The following is a 25,593-nucleotide window of genomic DNA, read 5'->3' as shown; positions in this document are numbered from 1 at the left end:
GGGGAAATAACCCAGAAGCTATGCTATCTTAATAAATTCCTTTGCTAAGAGCTAATTGTATCTAGCAACTGACTGTTAAGGGGATTTCACTAATGGGAATTTGTGAACCTTGAGTTTCTACAACTGCCTCTCCAGGGTAATTTTGAAAAGCCCTGCTGCCACAGCTGTCATTCATGGACCCTGTCTCTGATCCTGTTTGATAGGTCTAAAGCTTCTTCTCCAAATACTTGCCTCAATGGATCAGTGGAATAGTATAGGTACAAAAGAAGCAGTAGTAAATGACTACAGTCATTTACTGTTTGATAAATCTAAAGACTGAAGGTTTGGGGATAAGAACTATTTATATATTTTTTTTAGGTTTTTTCCAAGGCAATGGGGTTAAGTGGCTTGCCCAAGGCCACACAGCTAGGTCAATATTAAATGTCTGAGACCGGATTTGAACCCAGGTACTCCTGACTCCAGGGCTGGTGCTTTATCCACTGCGCCACCAACTGCCCCAAGAACTAACTCTTTAGGAAAAACTGCTGGGAAGACTGAAAAATAGTATGGCAGAAACGAGGCAAAGGCCAACATTCATATCCTATACCAAGATAAGATCGAAATGGGTATATTATTTAGACATAGAGGGTGATACCATAAGTCAAATAGGAGAATGAGAAATTGTTTACAATCCCCTCCAGATCTATGGAGAGAGAGAGTTAAGACCAAATAGAGAATATTATGAAATGCAAAATGAATAATTTTGATTATATTTTTTAAAAAAGTTTTGCACAAACAAAACCAAGATTAGAAAGAAAGGCATAAAACTAGGGGGCAACTAGGTGAATAAAGCATTGTCCCTGGTGTCAGGAGGACCTAAATTCTAATTCAGCCTCAGATACTTAATAACAACCTACCTGTATGACCTTGGACAAGTCACTTAATCCTATTGCCCTGACCCCCCCCAAAAAAATCAAGAAGCAGAAAAATGGGAAACAATTTTTACAGTCAGTATATCTAAAATATATAGAGAACTGGGGGCAGCTAGGTTGTGCAGTGGATAGAGCACTAGCCCTGGAGTCAGGAGGACCTGAGTTCAAATTCAACCTCATATACTTATTACCTAGCTGTGTGACCTTAGCCACTTAACACTATTGCCTTGCAAAAAAAAACCAAAAACAAATAAAATATATAGAGAACATATTAAATTAATAAGCATGCAAGTCATTCCCCAATTGATAAATGACAAAGGAAATGAGCAGGGAGTTTTCAGATGAAGGAATTAGAGCCATATTTTTAAAAAGCTTTTAATCACTAAAGAAATTAAAATTAACTTTCAGGTACCACTTCACCACAAGTATCAGACTGTTTAAAATGACAAAAAAGAAAAATAATGTTGGAGGGAGTGTGGGAAAACTGGGATACTAATGAACTGTTGGAGGAGTTGTGAATGGATTTAACCTTTCTGGAGAGCAATTTGAAACTATTTCAAAGGGCTTTAAAACTGTGCATACCACTACTAGATCTGTATCCCAGAGAGATCATAAAAAACGAGAAAGAACCTGCATGTACAAAAATATAACAGAATTGGAAATTGAGGGGATGCCCAACAATTGGGGAATGACTGAACAAGTTATGTTCATATGTGTACACATGGAATGGAATTGTTCATGGAATTCTATTGTTCAAGAAATGATGGACAGAAAAATCTGGCTAAGACTTAAATGAACTAATATTGAATGAAGTGGGCAGAACCAGGAGAAACTGTACAATGTAATAGCAACACAGACTTAGCTCTTCTCAGCAGTTCAGTGATCAAAGATCATTCTAAAAGATTTGTCATGGAAAATGCCATATATGTTCAGAAAATGAACTATGGAAACTGAATGTAGAGCAAAGCATACTCTTCATTTTTTTATTTGTTTTTTCTTTCTTCTTTTTCCTTTTGTTCTGATTTTTCTTTTACATGATTAATATGGAAATATGTATAACCTGTTTAAGATTGCTTGTTGTCTTGGTGAGGAGAAAGAAAATTTTACAAAAATGAATGTTGAAAACTATCTCTACAACTAATTGGACAAAAAAAATATTATTTAAAAAACAACTCTGCACCCTTGATCTTGCCACTGCTGCTTTGAATATCATTACTCTTTTAGATTTAGACTACCAAAGCAGCAGTCCTGGATCTTGTGCCTGGGTTATATTTTTACCTTATTCTTTCTGCATCATTGAGTTTGTTTTTTTCCCCCCACCTGCCTAGATGGTTCTGAAAAAGGACTTCTCAGGCAATTGTGATAACACTCTTGTCCCTCTTCATAAAGCCCCCACTCCTAGCTGTAGGATAATTATTCTTCTTCTATATACCTCAAAGGAAAGGTAGCATGCTTCCTCATATGGTCTACATTTCATGGCGTGTTTTTTTCAAACTGGAGATAAACACAATAATCTCTCTTTGTTGGCCTTTTTGATGACCATTATGCTTCAGTAACAGCCTGTACACTGCCATGCAAATTATCTTAAAGCTCTAGGTGTCAAACCATTAGTGATAAGGGGAGAAGAAGAAACACTGTCTCTGCTTTTTTATTCTTCCAGTTAACTTGGAAGCTATTTCAACCTTAGACACTTAAGAAGAATAAAGTTCCAGTCAATGAAGTTGTGTCCACTAACAATGAAAAACATGACCATCTGTACAAAAATATTCAAAGTGATTTCACTTATGACAATAAAGAACTAAAAACAAAGTCCTATATCTAACTACTGGGGAATAGTTAAATAAAACCAAAATAAAAATAGTTCTATAAAGAAAGAAATATGAACAGAATAGACATAGGATGTGATAAAGAATGAAGAATCATCATAAAATACTTGTTCTAAAATATGTATGGTACAAAGCTAAAAGAAATAATATCTGATAAACATATAAACAAAAAAGATTTAAGAGGGGATACAAATTAAGGCTTTATTTGATTAAAATGGATATATATTTTTCCTTTTCTGGAAGAGTATATGCTTCAAAAGCTTATAGTTACACATACAATGTAATTGCTCATTTTGCCTATATATTTTCACTGAGATTAAATTTATAATAAAAATGATTCCTGAAAGAGGGTTCTGCTCTCTATTAGTTATCAATCACTTACTTATCAGGCACTTTTTTTTCTTGCAGGATCTTGTGGATTTCTCTGACAGTCCCAGATCCCTGAAGCTTTTGTCCATTAAGTATCTCTTGTTCTAACTCTTCAATGGGCTAGAAAGAATAGAATAACAATATAAGAGGGAGGTTGAGTTAGAGGACTTCTGAAGTCCTAAGATCCTATATATGACCAATGCTAAAAATGGATACTCAGGTTTACTAAGATGCAGAACCATAATTAGCAATCTTAGTACCTGGGACAAGCAGTTGACTTGGAGGGGAGTTCCCAGGACATCAGATTTTTAGGGAAAAAGATACCAAGGCAATGCCCCCATGGAGAGGAAGAAATGCAAGGTTCACTCCATAAAGGGAAGAACCTAGGAAACTAGGAAATTGTCCCATAGAAGGGAGAAAACCCCAGGATATCCCTACTTGGGAGACTTTTGTCATGGATGGGTAGCACATGACAGTGAAGGGCTGGACTAGCCAGCTCACATGTACCAAGAGTTCCACCCTGGAAAGAACTTTCCCTAACTCTTGAAAAAGAAGACCTATATTTGAGTTTATCTTCTTACACTTACTAGGTATGTGACTATAGATACTCACTTTACATGCCAGTATCTCCACCTTCTATGTAACAGGACTATTATGAAGACAATTTATAAACTTAGAGATATGAGCAATGGATCATTACTGCTCCTGGGAGGCTGGATAGGGGCAGTAGTCACAGGGAATGTTAAATGAAATGAATCCCCCCCAGGAAGTTTCTCATTTGCTGCAAAAGCAGTCATGATTGAAACTGTGATGACCTTCTCTGCCTTTCTCAACGGCCGACAAAAGATTTGAGTCAGGGAGGGGGGCAGATCAACCAGGGATGACATCAGGGATGCTGAACGCAGCCAGAACCAGGAAGCTCTCATTCTTGCCTGTCCCTTGAGGGGAAAGAGAATAGGAACTGATTCTAGACCAGGACCCAGGAGAGAATTTAACAAGGCTAAAGATGAGCCTTGGCAGTCAAATATTAGCATGTTAACTCTGCAAAGGACCTTAGAAATCACTTAAAAGTTCAATTTCCTTATACTACAGAAGAAACTGAGATCCAGTGAAATAAAATCACTTAAGATAATTTACAGCTGGGAAGAGACTTGTAGTAAAGGATCTTCTTCATTTGCAAATGAGGAAACTGAGGTGGGAGATGTGAAATAGATTGTTCCAAACCACAGAGCCAAGTTAAGTTACTCCATATTCAACATTCTCCTATGCCATGTTTCCCCAGACGGCCAAGGGAAGAGGGAGGCTTAACCCAACCCTGTCTATTGCTTCTTTGCGCTGTGCCTGGCTGTGGCTAAAAGACTGGAGTCAGGAAGTCAGGAAACCATGGCTTAGAATCCCACTCCCCATAAATATTAGCTGGCTATATGACCCTGAAGAAGTCATTTAAACACCAATCTGTGCTTCAGTTTCCTTCTTTGAAAAATGAGATAGAATCCCTCATACTTATCAAAAATCTCTTACTATGGGAAAAGTTTCAGGTGCCCTCCCTTACCTTTCGTGTTTTTGCAAAGGCTTCACCCACTTTCTTACTTTGACCTCCATAACAAGTGGTTACGAGGTCGGCAATGCCACAGCTTTCCAGAAAACTGTTAATCTAGGGAGGCTTCTTGCAGAAGATTTTAGCAAATTCTATTATTTCCATGAATCCCAGGCGTATGACTGCTGCCTTTGTGTTATCTCCAAGTTCCAGGCCATCAATGAAGCCGACTCCAAGTGCCACAATATTCTGGAGTGAAAGGTGTCAAAGAGAGACATATTTAAAATAAGAGGAAAAAAATAAAACAAGAGAATTGGAAAAAAGGAAGATGAGGTAAAGATACCCTTCCCTGGATTTCTCCAGACCCATCAACTCTAGTCAGAAGGTCAGTTGGTGTGGGAAAAACCATTGCACAGATCTGAGAATTCTCTGGTCCTGGTAAAATAACTATTCTTAACACTTTGAGCTTTCCATTTCTGGAGGCTAGTCAGGGAGGGGGCTATGGGTAGTCTGGTCCTTAAAATGTGCCCCTTCATCGCTACTCAGAGACCTCCCCCTCCATGACTCACTTTTAGTGCTCCACAGAGTTCCACAGCTTCTTGGTCTTCCACTACAGTGACTCGGAAGTAGATTGTTTCAAATAATTCCTTCAAAATCTTTCCATGCTTTTTTGTTTGTGCATCCTGAGGGAAAAGGGCAGATAAACACAAAAGCCTATTTATGGTATTGGCCTCCTTACAAGACAGGGAAAAATCAACAGAACCTGATTTCCCTTATTTTCATCCTTTACTAGGGAGTATTTTTCTCATCTAATATCTACTCTGCCTGTTTCATGGAATTTGTTCCTAGTATCATGAGAGATGAAGGATGTGAAAATACTTTGTAGACTTCACAGCATTGTAAGTTATTACTCTTTTGAAGGGGAAACTGAGCAATTTGATTTCCCTTCAGGGAAATTCCTAAAGGGAACCTGCTAAACACTTGATAATGCATACTAAAACAATAGTAACTCACATTTCCTCAGCACATTAGGGTTTACAAAGTATTTTCCCCACAAGAAATTGTGAGATAATTAGCATCCTATGTTCAGAGTTTTTCCCACAATTACAGGGTACTGCACCTCACTAAAGTGGTATAGAGGCAATTGTTTTCAAATTAGTAGTTTAATAAATTGTCCACGGAATTAAATTCAAATTGTCACCAGCTGCCAGGGAATATGAGAATATCTCCAGTGGCCAGAAAATCTAGGGCTTCAAGTCACTGTCCACCTGTGTCCACTTTAGTGTGGATGCCCTCTGTGCCAGCCTATGCCCCCCTGGCTCCTTTGCTTCTGGCTGCTCTTTAGTTATCCAGATTTCTTAGTTTTCTCTTATCTAAGTCAGTCTTTATTTGTCAGAATGGTCTCTTAAGCCTAACCAATTAAATGACTTATTGATACAATTTGAAGTTTGGGGGATAAGTGACTCTATCAGTTTAGAGTTCCTGGGTGAGGAAACTCATTCTACCAATGCAAATGATAACTTCTTTGCAATTTATTATTTTAACCTAGACTTTAGATGTGTGTGATTTCTATAAGGACTGGGACCCATTGGGGTCTCCTCCTTGGAATATTTGTTTTTTAGGGGGGTCTCACCAAGGTGAGATTATATGTTTGGAGTTTCCATGGAGGTTACGGTTCATGTACTTAGAAAAGGACAATCAATGGGGCTTTACTAGGCAAGAATGAAACTCAGGCCTGGATCAAACAATATGTAAATAGAAAAATAAAATATCAATTAAAAAAGAGTTTAGCACCTGGGTCACAGTCTTCTTCTCCACCCCAAACTCCTGCTCTTATATAAGAGAACTTCAATATACATGCTGTTGTTCCCTCAAAAATCCTAACTTCCTTGTTCAGTTTCCTTAAATCTCATCACCTACTCCTAAGATCCCTCTGCCACACACAAAGACAATACCCCTGGATCTCATCATTTGCAAGTGCTACATTTAATGACTTTGTTTAGTCTGACTTTTTGTGACTCCACTTGCAGTTTTTTTGACAAAGAGTGGTTTGCCATTTCCTTTTCCAGTTCCTTTTATAGATGAGGAAACTGAGGCAAAGAGTTACATCACTTGCCCAGGATCATACAGCTAGGGAGTATCTGAGGCTGATTCGAGCTCAGGTCCTTCTGACTTCAGACTTGTACTCTATTCATTGTACCATGCTAGTTGCCCATTTAAATGACTAGGAACTTTAAAAATCCTTTATCTAAACCTAACTTCCTTTTAAACCTGCTCTGCTTTGCCAACATGAATTCCAGTTATTCCAGCCCTCAGTACCTTCCCAGGCTTTTATTCCTACTTGGCTTCATTTCTCTCCCTTCCAAATCTTGATTCCTCTTGTTAACCAATATTACACTGTCCTTGATTATTAAATCCTATGCCCCTATGTCCTATTTCTACTCATGCATTGCTAGACCCCAATCCCAGATTGCTTCTCTATGGTACTCTTTCTCCCCAGTGGCTGTTCCAAATTTCTCCTCTGAAGTCTCCCATATTTTCATCTCCTAGTTTAATGATGTTAATTTTATATTTTGCAGAGATAAAGTCCCATAAACTTCCTCTATTCTCCTCTACATCTCAAAACCAAGAAAGACGTCATTTATTTTCACTTCCATCTTTGATGTCATCTCTTTCAGCAGATTGACCCCTCAATCCTCACATCCTCTTTCTAATCATCAATTCATCCCTACTATTGATTCCTTTTGTTACACCTAGAAACATACCTAACTTCCTTCATTCTTTTTTTAGATGTTTAAAATAAATTTCTTTATTTTTGAATTTTACAATTTTTCCCCAAATCTCGCTTCCATCCTCACTCCCCACAGAAAGTAGTCTGTTAGTTTTTACATTGTTTCCATGCTATGATCTAAATTGAATGTGTTGAGAGAGAAATCATATCCTTAAGAAAAATAAAACAAAAGAGATAGCAAGATTACATAATAAGATAAGTTTGTTTTTTTTAAATTAAGGGTAATAGTCTCTGGTCTTTGTTCAGACTCCATAATTCTTTCTCTAAATATAGATGGTATTCTCCATCTATACCCCCAAATTGTCCCTGATTGTTGCATTTATGAAATGAGCAAGTCCATTAAGGTTGGTTATCAACCCCATGTTGCTGTTAGGGTGTTCAGTGTTCTGGTTCTGCTCATCTCGATCAGCATCAGTTCAAGCAAATCCCTCCAGGTTTCTTTGAATTCCCATCCCTCCTGGTTTCTAATAGAACAATAGTGTTCCAACACATACATGTACCACAGTTTGTTCAACCATTCCCCAATTGATGGACATTCATTCAATTTCCAATTCTTTGCCACCCCAAACAGGGCTACTATAAATATTTTTGTACAAGTGATGTTTTTACCCTTTTTCATAGTATAAACCTAGCAGTGGTATTGCTGGATCAAAGGGTATGCATATTTTTATTGCCCTTTGGGCATAATTTCATTTGCTCTCCAGAAAGGTTGGATGAGTTCACAGCTCCACCAACAATGTAATAGTATCCCCACATCCCTTCCAATATTGATTATTGTCCTTTCTGGTCATAGTGGCCAGTCTGAGAGGTGTGAGGTACCTTCCTCATTTAAAAAAAAAAAACAACACACTTTCATAGCAAGTCTTTTTTAACTTTAAAATTGTTGTTTTGAACTCAAAGACAAAAAGACAAAAAAAAAAGAGAATATTTTCATGGGCATGGCACAACATAAAAAGAGAATTTGATATAATACCATAACTTTCCATTCATACTGTTTACTCTTTTGAAAAAAAATGAATACTACACATAATTTTCAAGTTTCCCTGATTTTCTGGGCTTCAGAATTTTGTCCATCCTCCTCTTTCTCTTTTTTCCTCTTCTTCCTCCTCTATTTTCATTGTTTCTACTTCATGTCCTTTTACTTATTTCTCAACAATTTGCTATCTAGATTTCTGGTTTCCTGTTCTCATCTACCACCCAACTGAAATTAATCTCTAAACTTAACTAATGATTTCCTAATTGCCAAATCTGATGGTTTTTCTTTAGTTCTCATTGTCTACCACATAGTCAGGAAGGCCCCAGTTCACATTTGACCTCAGACATTTAACTAGCTGTCATTCTGGGCAAAAGTCATTTAATCCATGGTTGCCTCAGTTTTCTCATCTCTAGAATGAGCTGGGGAAGAAAATAGCAATTACACACTACAGAATCTGAGCCAAAAAATGCCAAATAGGGTCACAAGAATCAGAGCTTACTGAAATGACTAAATAAAAAAATTTCCTGTATATTCTCTTTTCTGAGTTTTTATGATGCTGTTCTTTATTCTGATAATTCAGATTTGATTTCTCCTTTTCTAATCTCCTTTCCTGGTTCATTATCAATATTCCATTTTCTGTGTAGATAACTCAAGGCTCTGACCTCATCTTCTCTTCCCTCCCATTTGGTGAATATATTGAACAGAAAAATCTTTCATAATTAATGTATTCTGCATTAATCATGTACTTTACATTAACTCTGACCCTCTCTCCCCATAGCATTGTCCAAGCTAGGAGATGAAGTCAAAGAACTTTTAATAAAGTACTTTGACCCTACCACTTAAATCCCTTCCCTCAGGCATAAAACAAGCCCCTATCGAGGAAACATGGATGCCTGCCTTAGTTTGAAAGTCTTTGAGCTACCACTCCTCATCTACAAATCCCTAATTAACTCATTTTTTTTCTTTAGGATTTTGCAAGGCAAATGGGGTTAAGTGGCTTGCCCAAGGCCACACAGCTAGGTATTAAGTTTCTGAGGGCAGATTTGAACTCAGGTACTCCTGACTCCAGGGCCAGTGCTCTATCCACTGCGCCACCTAGCTGCCCCTAATTAACTCATTTTTGTTCTCTGAGTTTCTACTTCCATAAACCTAAATTGTCCCATCTTTCTGTGTGACCTTGGGCAAGTCATTTAACCTTGACTGCCTTGAATCCAGGACCATCTTCAGTCATCCTGATTCATATCTGGCCACTGGATCCAGATGACTCTGGAGGAAAAAGTGAGGCTGGTGACTTAGCCCAGCCCCCCTCACTCAAATCCAGTTCATATGCTTGTCATAGCCTTCTTCTAGAATGAAGGTCAGACATCTTCCTACCCCTTTAAAAGCTCACTCACTTCTCAGTTGAGTTGCTTGCCTTCCTTTGGGAGGTTCCTGTATAATCTGGAGGATATGCACCCCCAAATAACCTCTCATGCCCCTGTACCCTTCTTCACTACTTTTATCCACTGAATGCTCATCTTCCTTTGGAGGGCAGCCCACTCTGGCTATTTCCCCTTAGAGGATTACTGGATCCAGGCCTGAGTTTCATTCTTACCCAGTAGAGCCCCATTTATTATCCTTTTCTAAGGACACAAACCCTAACCTCCATAGAAATAATGCCCAATTTCACCTTTGTGTGACCCCCAAACAAAACAAAACACATCCTCCACGGAGACCTCAAATGGCTCCCAGTCCCTATAGAAACCATACCACCCTACCTCCTTTATCCCATACCTTATAAAAGGACTTGTTCTCCCCACTACCCACTGCTGGAGTCTACTCAGTCTCAACCTGCTGTTTTTTGAATAAACAGCTTTTCATTCACTTCCATTTAGAGTGCCATCTCCCTCTTTACTGAGGGTTCACCTTTTGACTTTTCGTTTGGTGCCAAAACCCAGGAGAGGAGAGGCAGGAAATCCTGAAGGCTCACTATCAGGTAAGTGGTGAGCTCCATCAAGTACCCTCAGGCGTACTTATACTCCTTGATTGTGCCTAAAAGAGCCCTTGCAATTCTACTCTGGATTTACTAAACCCTCGGTATTCAAGGATGATTGCTACTACTTCTCCTACTCATGGCAACCACTTCAGAAGATGAGGCTAATTTGAGAGGTTGGGACTCCTTCCTGGGGACACCCAGGGTGCTCCTTTCTGAAATCTCAGGTATTCTACCTCTCCTAGTACTTATCTTCTTGGGGACCTTACATTTCCAAAAATACCCCAGACATGCCACTGGGATGTGGATGCAAAAATCTGAAACAAATAGATTCCCAACTCAAGCCTAAATGGCTTGTCTTTCCACCGTACAGTGGTCACAATATAAATTGGCCACCTGAGGAGACTTTTGATATGCCACCCCTCACTGACCTAAACAACTTGTGTCCTAGGCAAGGAAAATGGAATGAGACACTATAAGTCCAAGCTGTTTTTTGAACTAAGGTGATACCTTTCCTTATGTGAGTCCATCTCTGCTACCCAGCTTCTTCTCCATCAACCAGAACCTTCCCAAACTGGTACATCAGACCCTTCAACCTCTTCCACCATTCCTCCAGACAATCCTCTTTGACCAAGTATGGTCACAACATCTATTCTTCCTCCTTCTGCCTCAGATAATCTACCTTCCTCAACCACCACATCTTCTCCCCTTCCTTCTCCTTCAGGCTCACCTTCATCCCTGTCCCATCCTCCCTCTTCATGAAGTTGTGGGTCCTGAAGGTGAACCTATCAGTGTCCATGTCCATTTCTCTTTTTCCAACCTCAGCCAAATTGAAAAATGCCTTGGTTCCTATTCTTCTTATTCCTCTCAATTTTCTAAAGAATGCCATTATCTTACTGTATCCTATGACCTGACCTGGAGAGAGCTTTATGCTATTTTTTCCACTTGAATGATTGATGATGAGAAGGAAAGGATTGATGATGTGCTGGAAAGCAGCACAGAATCATGCAGACAATGTTAAAATAGAAAGACTGGCAGACAGTAGGGAAGACCCTAAATGGACTACCAATGTTCCCAAGATTTACATACTAGGGATCAGATGATTACTTACCTGATGACTGGTCAGCAAATCACAGCTTGGAAAGCTGTCAACTTTGATAAGGTTAAGGAGGTTTCCGAGGGCTCCAGTGAAAACCCCACATCATTTTCACAGACTTAAAGAGACTGCTACCAATATACTAATATTAATTCTGAATCTCCTTGAAGGGATTATTTTCCTGAATATCTACTTCATTTCTCAATCAGCCTCAGATATCCAATAGAAAACTGAGGAAGGTGGAGGCTGGCCCCCAAACATCTATAGGAGACTTGGTCAATGCGACCTTCTTGATCTTTAATAACTGGGATGAAGAGAAAGCTACATCCCAGACCACATCTCTCCAGATGTTAGTTAGCTTCTGTCAACCAGTCCTGAAACCTCTGAAGGGCACTTAATAATGGTAATGATCCCAGAAGTGACTGTTGTAAATGTGGCAGGTTGGAACATTGGGGCATCTACTTTTACTCATCTCTTTCTGATAGTTCCTAGCTGTCCTACACCTACACCTCCCATCTAAAGGGTCAGATCTTAAATCCTTCCCTTCAGCAACCATATGAGGATCCTACAGAGTACTTTCCTTGTTTCACCCTCCCACTCACAATACTTCCACTCTTCCTAATCTCCCTATAAACCCTGTCTTTTGGGACACATCTGTCCCTATAATAGTTTTCTATAATGTGCCAATTCTCATTAAGCTGAAAGACCCCACCTCCTTCCTTAGCATACCTCAATAGCCTGTCCCTCTTGGAAGATTAGGGGCCTCAAGTTCACCATAGTTAAGACTTCTTTAGGTGGGACTCCTATGACTCTTATAATAGCCCAATTCTTCTGGTAAGGAAACTTAATGACTCCTTCCCATATTAACCTCACTAATCATGGTTTTGTTGGGACTCTTCTTAGGTCCTCCTTTGTTTTGGATGCTTGCATCCTTCATCCAAAAGACAGTGAACACTGCCACATCTCAGATGGTCAAATCCATGATGCTACTTCAGGCCCAAGGATACCAAAAGTTCCACCCTTTACTGTACCTCATGACATTATCCACCCCACTCAGCTAGAAGCAGCACCAGAAGAACCAACTTCAGATCTTAATCCCCCTTAGTAAATTAAAACAAAAAGGCTGGAATATTGGATCCAGGCCTGCATTTCATTCTTGCTCGGTAGAGCCCCATTGATTATCCCTTCTTAAGGACATGAATCCTAACCTCCATAGAAACTCCAAACAACACCCAATCTCACCTTGGTGATCCCCAATCAAAACACATACTTCATGGAGACCCCAAATGGCTCTCTATAGAAATCATACCACACTGCCTCCTATATCCCATACCCTATAAAAAGACTTGCTCTCCCACCATCCACTACTGGAGATCTGCTTGGACTCAGCACCCCCTTCAATAAACAACTTTGCATTCACTTTCATTTAACTTTTTTTTAACTGAGGGCTCCCCTTTTGCCTTTTCAAGGATCAGTGACTTCCTGCCTTTAGGTTTTTCTTTCCTTTAGCATCTGCTATAGTACAGATACTATAGCAATAACTAAATAAACCTTTTTAACTAACATTTTTTCTGAGGCAGAGTCAATCTTTTAAGTGAATTGTTTCACACATCTACTCAAATCCCTGAAACCTTTGGTTGGAGCCAAACCTGGTTTCACTCTTGCCCAGGTGAGTTTGGTTGAGTATCATTTCCTGAGAAAAATGAATCCTAATCTCCAAAGAAACTGCAAACAACTCTCAATCTCCAGGGAGACCCCCAAACAACTCTGAATCCTTATGGAAACTACACCACCCTGCTTCCTATATCACTTACCCTATTAAAAAAATATGCTCCCCAACTACTCACTGCTGGTTCTGCTCAGACCCTATCCACTTACTTTCCCTCAATAAAAGCTTTGCATTCACTTCCATTTGTAGTGAGGGTTCACCTTCTCACCTTTCCCCTTTGGTTGGACACATTTTCTGCCAACAATCTTTTATTCAAACAGCTCTCAGCTCTCTGTACATAGTCTCAGTCTTCCTAACTGTGGGACACTGGGCAGGTCACTTATCTACTCAAATCTCAGTGACTTATTTATAAAATGTAGGTGGAAAGTAATGCACAGTTCACAAATGAATAAAATGAGAAAGTGCTTTGTAAACCTTAACCCAAATAAATGATACATTTTGTCAAAACTGTAAATGATATTTTAAAAATAATCTTATCTTTATGAGTGTTATCTAAAAATACAGTTGCTTTTGTGAGTTTATTTATTTTATTAATTAGTTAAATTTCTGATTTATTATTTTATGTTTTATAATTATATTAAATACACTAAAAAATTGTAACATTCTCATCGTCAATATTCCTTTATTTTTTCCTTTTTTTAAGGTTTTTTTTTTGGTAAGGCAATGGGGTTAAGTGGCTTTCCCAAGGTCACACAGCTAGGTAATTACTAAGTGTCTGAGTCTGGATTTGAACTCAGGTCCTCCTGATTTCAGGGCCAGTGCTGTATCCACTGTGCCACCTAGCTGCCCCCCTTTATTTTTTTCTTATAATACTACATATCTAAAACTATGCCAAATAGGAAATAGGGAATATTTCTCTCTTATTTCTTCACTGTAATATATAAGCTTGTGATTTTAAATATATGCTTTAAATATAGGCATCTGGGTAACTCAGTGATTTGAGTCTTGGGTCTGGAGACCCCCAGTTCAAATTCAGCCTCTGTGACTTACTACTTATGTGACTCTGGACAAATCACTTCACCTCTCTTTATTTTTTGGTTTCCTTATTTATAAAATAAGGTTGATGGTGCCAGCATCCTAGAGGGGAAGCTTCACCTTGCTTTGTGGAGGTCCTAATATAAGCGCCAAGGCTTATGTTAAAAGATTCTGGGTTTGGGCAGAGCCATTCCTCCTGGCATGTCTTCTTCCTGCAATAACTCCTAGGAAATATATCTGATATATCCAGCCCCCTCCCCTCAATGAACGAAGTCAGAAAGTAGCTTTTCAGATCGTATCTTCTGATAATGGAATGTATAAACCTGGTTCAAGACTCCATTTTGGGGGTTTGGTTCTTTAGATGCCCCCATCCCCATACACACCTGTACAGTCAATGAACTTGAGAGCAATATTAATAAACATGTATATTAATCTAATTCTGTTTTCCTCTTTGGAAAACTCTTTACCTTTATTAGGACAAACTGAAGGTTAACACATTTGAGCTAATTATTATGTTTAAGGTCAAACTTAAGGGGATCCTCAATACCTCTATGTTAGCTATCATCATTAAAGGAAAGATCCCTCTCCTTTTAAAAGGTTTTAAAATGAAGAAATGAAGGCTTTATTTTATTGGAGCCTTTCTTTGCAATTAATGATATAATCAAATAGTCCTTTTTTTGTTGTTTCTGTGATTTTTTCCAGTACTAAAAGAACTTTGTATTGTATCAGTAATGGAAGATGCCACAGCACCCCTCAGAAGCTCTAGTCACTGACCTAATCTGGCTTCTAGATAGAGCAGAGAATGTCACCGGATTTCTTATTTTTAGTCCCCCGGTCCTGCCTCACATGGGAACGGCATGAGATAATGACAAGTTCAACTCCCCTTGTCCTAACTACAACTGGAATTGTACAATGGACCCTTTCATAGAGAATGAACCAAGCTTTTATTCACCTACAAGAAGCAGTGATTTTATTTACCTGTGAGCTACAGGCTATAAAGAAATAAGAGCAGGTTGGCAATATGCCCCAGGATTTTTTGACCTGAATTTTCTCAAAAAAAGATGTGAAGGATGAGATGATACAAAAAAGGGACTAGATAGGATTTGGACCTATGCTTTTATTGGCACAGTTTGCTTCAGGTGAAGGATTTCCTACAACAAACAGGAGAGCCTGGACTTCCAGGTTCACACAGCCAAGGATGTGTCAGAAAGAGGTCTGGGCTTTACTGATGTGGAGAATAATGAATGTAGAAAAATTATAATCTAAACAAATTCTGTAATCTTTTAATGCGGTTAAAATCTGGGCATCTTGTTAAGTGTGTAGAAGGATCTTTGCCCTTGAGATGTAAATTGACTCATTGTTTCACTGTTTAATGTAAAATTTGTATCCTGTCTCCTCATTTCCACCTTTGGTCTTCAATTCTCTACCTGGTTTAGGTCAGTGTCCAGATAAGGGGCAAGGTATAAAACCTGGGCTGGATCTCCCCTTGGGGCCGATCCTCTCTTTCTGGCCCAACCAGCTCTCTGACTGTCTTAATTCCTATCTCTCATTATCTCCCTCTCTCAGTCTCAGTCTCTGTTTACTAAGCAATCCCCACCTAGCCTTTTTGTTATTTACCCTATCCTATAGTGCTGACCCTTTGACCTTTCAGGACAAAAAGTTTTTTTTAACAATTTACTTTGCTATATTTTATAATAAAATCCGGAGCAGTTTTAAAATCTCAAGAGAGCATGTGAATTCATCTTTCAGTGACCCTCATTTCTCAATTACCCCCCAAATTCTGTCTTTAATTGGTGACCCCCAAAATCCCAGGGATACCATTACCAGCCTACCCACATTAATAGTTATTAATATTCACATTTATATAAAACTTCAGAATTTAAAATGCTTTTCTCAAAACCATTGAGTAGCCGGACCATGTCCATGACCCACAGTGGAGGACCTAGGGGCTTTGGGCATCCAAATCCAGGGCTCTTTCCACTGAATTGAAAGTCCCTGACTGCTTTCTCACTTTTTATTTTTTTTATTTTTTGCAAGGGAAATCGGGTTAAAGGACTTGCCCAAGGCCACACAGCTAGGTAATTATTAAGTATCTGAGGCGGGATTGGAACCCAGGTACTCCTGACTCCAGGGCCGGTGCTTTATCCACTGCGCCACCTAGCTGCCCCTGCTTTCTCACTTTTAAAAATGAGAGATATTGAGAGTGTGATCTTTATTTGTTTCCTAATTTTACAAAAGCATCATTGGGAAAACTTACCAATATCCACTTGTGTTTCTTATGATCTGAGTAAATCTGAAAAAAAAAATCTTTCCCTCAAAAACTTCTTTGGGATACATTTTTAGTGCTTTAGACCAGGCATAAGAACCCTTTCTTTGCTCTGCCTTCTTTTGATGTTCCCCAACCCCAGATCCCATCTATTCCCAACTTTATTCTCCAAGAAAGAAAAAACATTAGCTTAAATGAATGTCCTAGAATAGTCATTACCGATGGTGGCCTCACATAACTTTTCATCAGCCACCTCTCCAGCGATGTTAGCCCCCATCAACACACTTATTTCAATATTAAGTGTCTTTTGGATGATGTCAGAAGTCAGTCTCAAGACTCCAGGACTTTCGTGAATACCCTGGTTAAAAAGAATAACAAGTTGGAGAAAGGAGTGAGTGGAATATTCCTAATAGAACCATTTCAGGGTTAATATTCCTAGTGAAGTCCTCTCAGGGTTAAGAAATATTAAAGAAAGAATAAACTATTTTTCTTAAACTATTTCTAGAAGAAAGCCCCTTGTATTCCAAACAGGTGGCTCCCTCTCTTAACTTTCGATAAGACTACCTTTACTAACTATTAGAAGAATAATAGACTTTTTCCCAAGAGGAAAAACCTTGCATTCTTCTTGTTTGATGATAAGTAGGCTGTTCCTAGATCTTTCTTTCCAAGACAAGTTACATTACTTATAATACTTATAATCCTGAAGGTTATTCTCACCATCTGGATGATGAGGTAATATTTTAGGAAAACTTTTTATTCTTTTCTTTGTTTCTGAGGTAGATTTTCACAAGTAGAATGTAACTCTGAAGACTAACCAATGAGTTAAGAGAGAAAGATAATAGGGAGGAGGAGGGGATGAAGTTAGGTTATATAATCTTGTTTGACTGTCAGTTTGGGGCAGATCTTGATTTTCACCACCTTTGTGAGACTTGAAGTATGCCCTTTTCTCAAGAAAAACCAAAATAAACTTTTTTTTTTTGCTCAGAGGAGTCTCTATATTTTTTTAAGTGGATTTTTATCCCACACAGAAGGTTAAGTTGCACTGCATTTACTTAGAAGTAAGAAATGAAATAGAAATGTAGCTAAACCCATTAAACCCCCACAGACAGCATTGTAAAGAGGCATTTTTTAACAAATTTCTTTTCATTTATGCAACTTGTCCTTGGTAGAGGAAGGATTTAGGAAAAGACTTATGGGTTGGCTAAAGAACAAGAATGTGCTTTCTCTTCTTCTGTGACTTTGACTAGTCTTCCTCATTAGTTATAGCCTGTCCCTTGAGTGTCTCTACTTTGGTCCATGTATTTCTGATCTCTGATTTCTATCCACCCCCTACCTTTCCATGAAAAATAATATGCCCCCCCCCAAAAAAAACCCTTTATCAGCCAATATTAATGGAAAGAATGATAGCAGGATTGCTTTTCTTTGAAGGGGGGGGAGTTGTATATAAGTTATATATATAAGTTGTATATAAGTTGTTTATAAGTTATTAATCTGTATCTAAAATAAAAGCAGTACCACTGTAAGTATGCAAACATTAAATCCACTTAAAATTAGTCTGTTTTTCAGACAAGGGTAAGTGGATTTAATGTTTGCATAATTACAGTGGGTCTGGAAATGATACCATTATAAGGACTGGTTGAAGAAAATGAAGAAGAAAAGACTCAGGGAAGACATAAAAAAACTGCTTCTAGAGACATGTGAAGAGGTCTCTTGGATAAAAAGCACTAAGTTTGTTCTTTGTGGCTTCCTAAGAGCAGACTGAGAATCACTGAATAAAACTTATATTAAAGCAGTATCCAGCAAATCAATAATCAGACAACAATCATTGATTTAAGCACCTACCATATGCCCTCAGGCACTGTGCTATAGTGAATTTCCAACTCATGACGAGAAATAAATTATCTAAAAATTAGGGCTATCAAAAAATGGAATGTATATTCTTATCACTATAAGTGTACAAGAAATAAATATCTCTCAGAAATGTGAGCCAATTACACACAAGTTAGCTCCAGTGTGAGGAGGATGATCCTTCCTCAAAGGCCACAGAACTCTCTGTTAAAAATGACTGGGAAGGGGCCCTGCCTACTACTTTCTTTTTTTTACATGCACAATCATATTAAACATATTTTCATATTAGTCAAGTTGAGAAAGAAGTATCAGAACAAAAAGGGAAAACCACAAGAAAAACAAAAAACAAATTTTAAAAAGTATGCTTTGATCTGCATTCGGACTCCATAGTTCTTTCTCTGAATGTGGATGGCATTATCCATTACAAATCTTTTAGGATTATCTTTGATCACTGAATTGTTGAGAAGAGAGGTCTATCACAGTTGATCATCACACAATGTTGCTGTTACTGTGTACAATGTTCTTATTCTGCTCACTTCACTCAGCATCAGTTCATGTAAGGCTTTCTAGGCTTTTCTGAAATCTGCCTGTTTATCATTTCTTATAGAATAACAGTATTCCATTACATTTCATCTATTGCAACTTGTTCAGCCAGTGACCATCTCCTTAATTTCCAATTCTTTGCCACCACAAAAAAAGAGCTGCCACAAATATTTTTGTACTTAACCATCTATTTCGTTTTATGATCTCTTTGGGATACAGGCCTAGTAGTGGTATTTGCTGGATCAAAGGGTATGCAGAGCTTTATAGACTTTTGGATATGGTTGCAAATTATTTACCACAATGGTTGGATCAGTTCACAACTCAGTCAACAATGCATTAGTATCCCAGTTTTCTCACATCCCCTCTAACATTATTTTCCTTTTTTGACATATTAATCAATCTGATACTTGTGTAGTTGTTTTAATTTGCATTTCTCTAATCAATAGTGATTTAGAGCATTTTTTTCACATGCTTATAGCTTTAATTTCTTCATCTGAAAACTCTGTTCATATCCTTTGACCATTTATTAACTGATAACCATTCTACCACTTTTTGAGAAATTTTACCAGAATGGAGTTTATATCAACATAAATCCAGACTCCTATTCTTTGGACCTAACCCCACTCCCCACCACCATGCTCTCTAGTGCTTTGTTCTACTACTACTACTACTACTACTACTACTACTACTACTACTACTACTACTACTACTATTACTATTACTACTCCTACTCCTACTTACTCCTACTTCTCCTCCTCCTCCTCCTACTGGCTATCATTTATATAGTCCTTTAAGATTTGCAAAGTGCTTCAAAACTGTCATTTTATCCTTACAACAAGCCTAGGAGGTAGATATAATTATTATTTCCATTTTATAAATGATATTACCCTCACTTTACAGAGGCTGTTTGTGTTTTTGTGATTTGCCCAGAGTCCTTGGCCTAGTTAAGTGTCTGAAATCAGATTTGAACTTTTTTGTCCTATTTGCATACCATTAAGACTGCTCATTGGATTATAAAAGTCAACCCAGGAAGCTTCCAACTCTCCCAAATGGTTAATAACTATAGGAATTGTGGTGCACAAGATAAATGCAGCATAAGACCAATAAGGGAAACAAGTTTGTATAAATCAGGTTTTCTGAGTGCAAATGAAAGAACTGAATTATTTTTAATTTTTTAAAATTTAAGGCACTGAGGTTGAGTGACTTGCCCAAGGTCACACAGCTAGGCAATTATTAAGTGTCTGAGGTTGGATTTGAACTCAGGTCCTCCTGACTCCAAAGCCAATGCTCTATCCCCTGCAACAACTAGCTGCCCCTGAACTGAATTATTTTTAAAAAGGCCACAGTAGGGCAGCTCAATTATCACAATAAGGCTTGTAAAAATAGAGATAACTTTTGAAGAGTTGCTTTATTCATTGTATTCTGTATGATATGAGATATCATGTGGCAGAGTAGATAAAATACTTTACATGAAGTTAGGAAGATTTGAATTCCAATCTTACCTCTGGCTATCTGACCCTAGGCAACTAAATTAATATAAGCCTTGATTTCCATATCTGTTAAATGAGGATAATAATTGCTATTATTATTATTATTTCATAGATTAAAGGTTTGAATGGAATTTTATATATATAAACATATGTACATATATTTGTAAATACTTGACAAGCTTTGAAGTTCAATGTAAGTTGTTATCATTGTGCCATGAAAAAGCGCAACTTTCCTAGACAATCACGAATATTATAACATAGAATTGTTAGATAAATTGGGGTCCCTGATTGTAGTTGATATAGGAAGAAACCAATAGAGGTGTAACTTTTTTCTTCAGAAATCGGTGTTAAAAACGTTTTAGCTATGGTGAGAGGTCTATCAAAGGGAAAGAAATCTTCCATCTTGGGTAAAGTATTAAATCCCTAAGGAAACAGGATTATAAGAAAATCCAGGATCATCACCATCCAGGCTCAGAGGAGTCTCAGGCAAGAGTTTTAATAAACATCTACAGAGTACTTGACCAAAATATTTCTTTAGAAGATTGAACACATTAATAGGCATAGTTTTTAACAATTGGATCTAAACAATTAAGAGAAATATTGTTTATGAGCAGACCAAGTTAATATAATAAATAAGCCATTACTAATAAAATTACCAAATTACTTTATAGAACTGGAATAATAAAATTCATCTAGAGAAATAAAAGATCAAGAATAGCAAGGGAATCGGTGGAAAAAATGTAAAGAAAGATGTCCTAACAGTGCCAGATCTCAAACTGTGCTATAAAGTAGTAACCATAAGAGCAATCTTATATTTGCTAAGAAATCAGAGTGGTAAATCAGTAGAGCAGATTAGATACATAATACCCAGTAGTAAATCACCACAGTAATCTAGAATTTGATAGACCCAAATTTTCAGGCTCTTGGGGCAACAACTCGCCATTGAGAAAACTGGAAAGCAAAATGGCAGAAATTAAGTGAGGATTAGCATCTCACATCATATACCAAGATAAGGTCAACATAGATATATGATTTAGACATAAAAGACAAGAACATAAGCATAGATGAGCATGTTAAAAGGTTACCTGTCAGAACTATGAATAAGGGAAAAATATATGACCGAACAAGAGATAGAGGTCAGAAAATAAAATGTATTATTTTGATAACACTAAATTCAAAAGTTCTTGCACAAATAACAAAATGCAGCCAAAATTGAAAAGGGGGTAAAAAGGCAAGAAAATGGGGGGAAATTTATTGCAAGTTTCGCTGATAAAGGCTTCATTTCTCAAGTATGTAGGGAATTGGGTAAAATTCATAAAAATAAATGATTCCCCAAACAATAAATGGTCAAAGGATATGAAAAAGCAGTTTTCAGAAGAAGAAAACTAAGCTATCAGTAATCACATGAAAAAATTCTATGCATCATTCCTGATTAGGTAAATATAAATTGAAACAACTCTGAAGTATCTTAGACCAATCAAATTGGTTAAAATAACAGGAAAAAAAGAAAAATTGACAAATGCTGGAGAGGATGTGGAAAAATAGGGATACTAATGCACTGTGTAGCAGTTGTCAACTAGGCCAATCATTTTGGGTCAGCTAGGCCAACCATTCTGGAAAACAGCTTGAAACTATGGCCAAAGAGCTTTAAGACCATGCATATTTTTGATCTTTGGTGCTAGATCTGCATCCCAAATAGATCAAAGAGAAGAGATGAAGAACCTACATGTATAAAGGTTCATAGCAGCTCTTTTTGCAGTGTCAAAGAATTGGAAATTAAGGGGAGAGGTTGGACAACTTGGTAGTATATGATTATGAGGAAATGCTATTCTGGATGACTTCAGAAAAATCTGGGAAGACCTATGTACTGATGCAAAGTGTCGTGAGCAGAACAACATTATATTATATCTTAACAATATTGTAATGAAAATCAACTGTGAAAGACTTAGCTACTCTGATCAATATAATGATTCACAATTCCAAAAGATTCATGATGAAAAATGCTATCTACAGTTTTCACAATGCATTATGACAATGCATTAGTGTTCTAGTTTTCCCATATCCTCTCCAACAAGAACAATTTTGAGTGAATAAGTCATTTTGACTATTATAAATATCAAAATTAAATATAAAAGACATGTGTATAGAATAATTTTACATTAGATTGCATCTAACAACAATCTCTAGCATGAGAAAGGGATGGGTTGGTGGGGAAGAGTGGCGGGGAGAAAAGAAATTTACATGCTAATTTTGTGAAAAGAACAGCAAGTTGTGCATAGTAGATTTGCTCTTTCATGTGCAATCATCTCTTTTATTGTACTGTCATAGAAATGTTTATGGAAATTTATTCCATAAATTAAAATTAAAATTTAATAATGAAAAAATACTATCTACCTCCAGAGAGAAAACTGACAAACTCTGAATGCAGATTGCATATGCATATTTTCTTTTATTTTGCATGACTTCATATTTCTTGCTTTCTCCATGGGTGAGGAAAAGGCTGGAGGAAAGGAAGGAATTTGAAGCTCAAAACATTTTTAAAATAAAGTCACATGAAAAACTTTTTACTGAAGAAAAACATTTTGTATTTTTTGCATAGGAATTTTAACGCATAATTGTCAAGGAGAACATTAATAGAACTGTGATTTCATTGGTAAAGGGACTGCCCACTTAAAAAACACCTCTACCAATGAAGATCATCTCTTGCCATGCAGCTTCTAATCTTTTTGTTTGTTTGTTTGTTTTTTAGGGTTTTGCAAGGCAAATGGGGTTAAGTGACTTGTCCAAGGGCACACAGCTAGGTACTTATTAAGTGTCTGAGGTCTGATTTGAACTCAGGTCCTCCTGACTCCAGGGCTGGTGCTCTATCCACTGTACCACCTAGCCACCCCACCGCAACTTCTAATCTTTTTTTTAAAGTAACATAATTATTTATTAAAATCAGTTAACAGACAAGACAATTGAGGATCAAAGAGAAGAGTGACTTTTCTGTAGTCATGCATATAAATAATAATTATCAGAACCAGAATATGAAGCAAAGTCTCCTGCTTGCTGGTCCAAGGCTCTTTCCACTATACTACCGTATGTCTTGTTCAGTGGTGTAATTAGAACAAATGAATTTTATTCAAGGGTACCAGAATTTATTATTTTTTATTCCTTCAGCAAGCAGAAACAACTGAGATCAACTAGGATCCAGACAGACTAATTAAAATAGTAAGCTGACAGCATTCTTCTTCCCTAGCTAACTCCTTCTTGGCTCAGTTCACCCTGCTATCTTCCCTGAATCACAGTAGACTTCTTTAAACTTCTCAATTTCAAAGATCTCCTGCCCCTTCTGTGTTGTTTTCATCTTTCTTTTTTTTTTGAGCTTTATTAAAGATTTTATTTATTTTGTTTTACAATTTTTCCCTTAATCTTACTTCCCTCCCCCCCACCCCCACAGAAAGCAATTTGACAGTCTTTACTTTGTCCATGCACAACTTCTAATCTTAAGAGTTCCCTGGGACACTGAGAAACTTAGTGACTTGCCAGTGTCAGAGCAAAGACTTGATTTGAATGGTTCAGGTCTTCCTGAATCTGTAGCCAGCTGTCTATCTAAAATGCCACAATGCTTATTACAAATTCATTTACACCTGTAGTAGGAAACTTGCCTTTATAAGCAAACATCTGTGTGATGGGCTGAGATAATTCTTTGCATGGAAAAGGCTGGGAACACTGTTTTATGGGGATGTAATGGAATTATATTGGAAAAACTTGCAAGAATGCAGATAGATATTCTGTAACTGGTTCTGGTCTATTCATCACATAGGTTAATAGGAGGGAGTCTCATGGATTGATTGCAGTTGCATAACCAGAAATGGGATGCATTCAGAAGGCACTAATTGATCTCATTTATTTTTCCTCTTAATTTGACTTCTTTCAGTTGGTTGCATTCTGATATGCAACATTGTGAGGGAAGAGAATGTAGACCTTCCCCATATGAAGCAGACATGTGGCTTGTGAATATGTCCTTAGTTGTTGCCTATGTGTTTGTTTTTTCATTTTGGTGAATATAAGTAGAAATGACTAACTTTGTGAATTTCAAGAAGTCAGGAGAAAGAGTCACCTAAAATCTAGACATTGAGCTAAAGTTGAGTTTTCATCCAGTCGAGTTCTGAAGTCCTGAGGAGAAACTTTCAGGCTCCAAGCAAGAGCCACCTGCTGAATGTGGTGGGGCCAATGAAACTGAGGTCTGAGGTCACACTTCCAAGAGTTGGCAGTGCTATAGATGAAAGTAGGCTCTCTGCTGTCTAAGATAATTTTTTGTATAGGCTTTACTACTTGCCACAAAACTAGGTAGCACTTGCAGGATTTTGCTAACATCAGACTTTAGCTCCAGTGATTAACTAGTTAGTGAAAAGAGAATTTCAGGCTCAGCTTTAAATAGATTTATTTAAGATGAGTAAGTAAAGTAATAGGTATAGCATTGACATTGGTCAGTCTGCAAATTTCTAGCTATATCCCCAGAGTTTGTGGGCCATTTTATTATTTTTACCTTCTTCTGTTACCTGGTGTTTGATGTTATCTGTTACCTGATTTGATCTATCAATAATAGATAAAATAATCTAAGCTTTCAGGGATATCCCTACAATGCTAAGGGGGAAAATGTAATTAATTTCAGTCTTGACCAGAGATACAAATTAGCTATGACCTTTTATTAAATTTCCTCTTGTTAGAATTGGTCCATCATTCTAACCTGTCAAGATCTTTTAGGATCCTAGTTATGATCCAAAATGTTGCTTATTTTTTTTTAGGTTTATGCAAGGCAATGGGGTCAAGTGACCTGCCAAAGGTCATATAGCTAGATAATTATTATGTGTCTGAGGTCATTTTTGAACTCAGGTCCTCCTGACTCCAGGGCTGGTGGTCTATCCACTGTGCCACCTAGCTGCCCTAAATGTTGCTTATCTTTACTAGTTCTGCATCACCTGAAAATCTGAGAAGCAGCCTATCTGTGCCTTCATCATTAAGTCATTAAAAAATATTGAACAGAAAAGGACCAAGGAGAACATTCTTCTAGAGTTCCCTTCATGTTTATATAAAGTCCATTAAAGTTATTTTTTTAAAAAAAAGTTGTTCCTTGATCTGACTTTTCTTACAGTTCTGACTAAACCTATTATCAACTATTGTAACTTTATAGATAGTGATATCATGAAATATTTGGTCAAACATCTTACAATTCAGCTGTTCTTTGTCTATGGCATTCCCCTGGTCTACAAATCCTG

General features: G+C 37.5%; 1 pseudogene; it reads right to left on the bottom strand.

Annotated features, from left to right (window-relative positions):
• Positions 1–25,593, bottom strand: part of LOC141505540 (glycerol-3-phosphate dehydrogenase [NAD(+)], cytoplasmic-like) — a 114,369-nt pseudogene that overhangs the window by 5,656 nt on the left and 83,120 nt on the right.

Source organism: Macrotis lagotis, chromosome 1 (assembly GCF_037893015.1).
Source record: "Macrotis lagotis isolate mMagLag1 chromosome 1, bilby.v1.9.chrom.fasta, whole genome shotgun sequence".
NCBI classification, from domain to species: Eukaryota; Metazoa; Chordata; class Mammalia; order Peramelemorphia; family Peramelidae; genus Macrotis; species Macrotis lagotis.
Note: the sequence above shows the minus strand (reverse complement) of the source record. Positions and strands in the feature narration are given on the sequence as shown.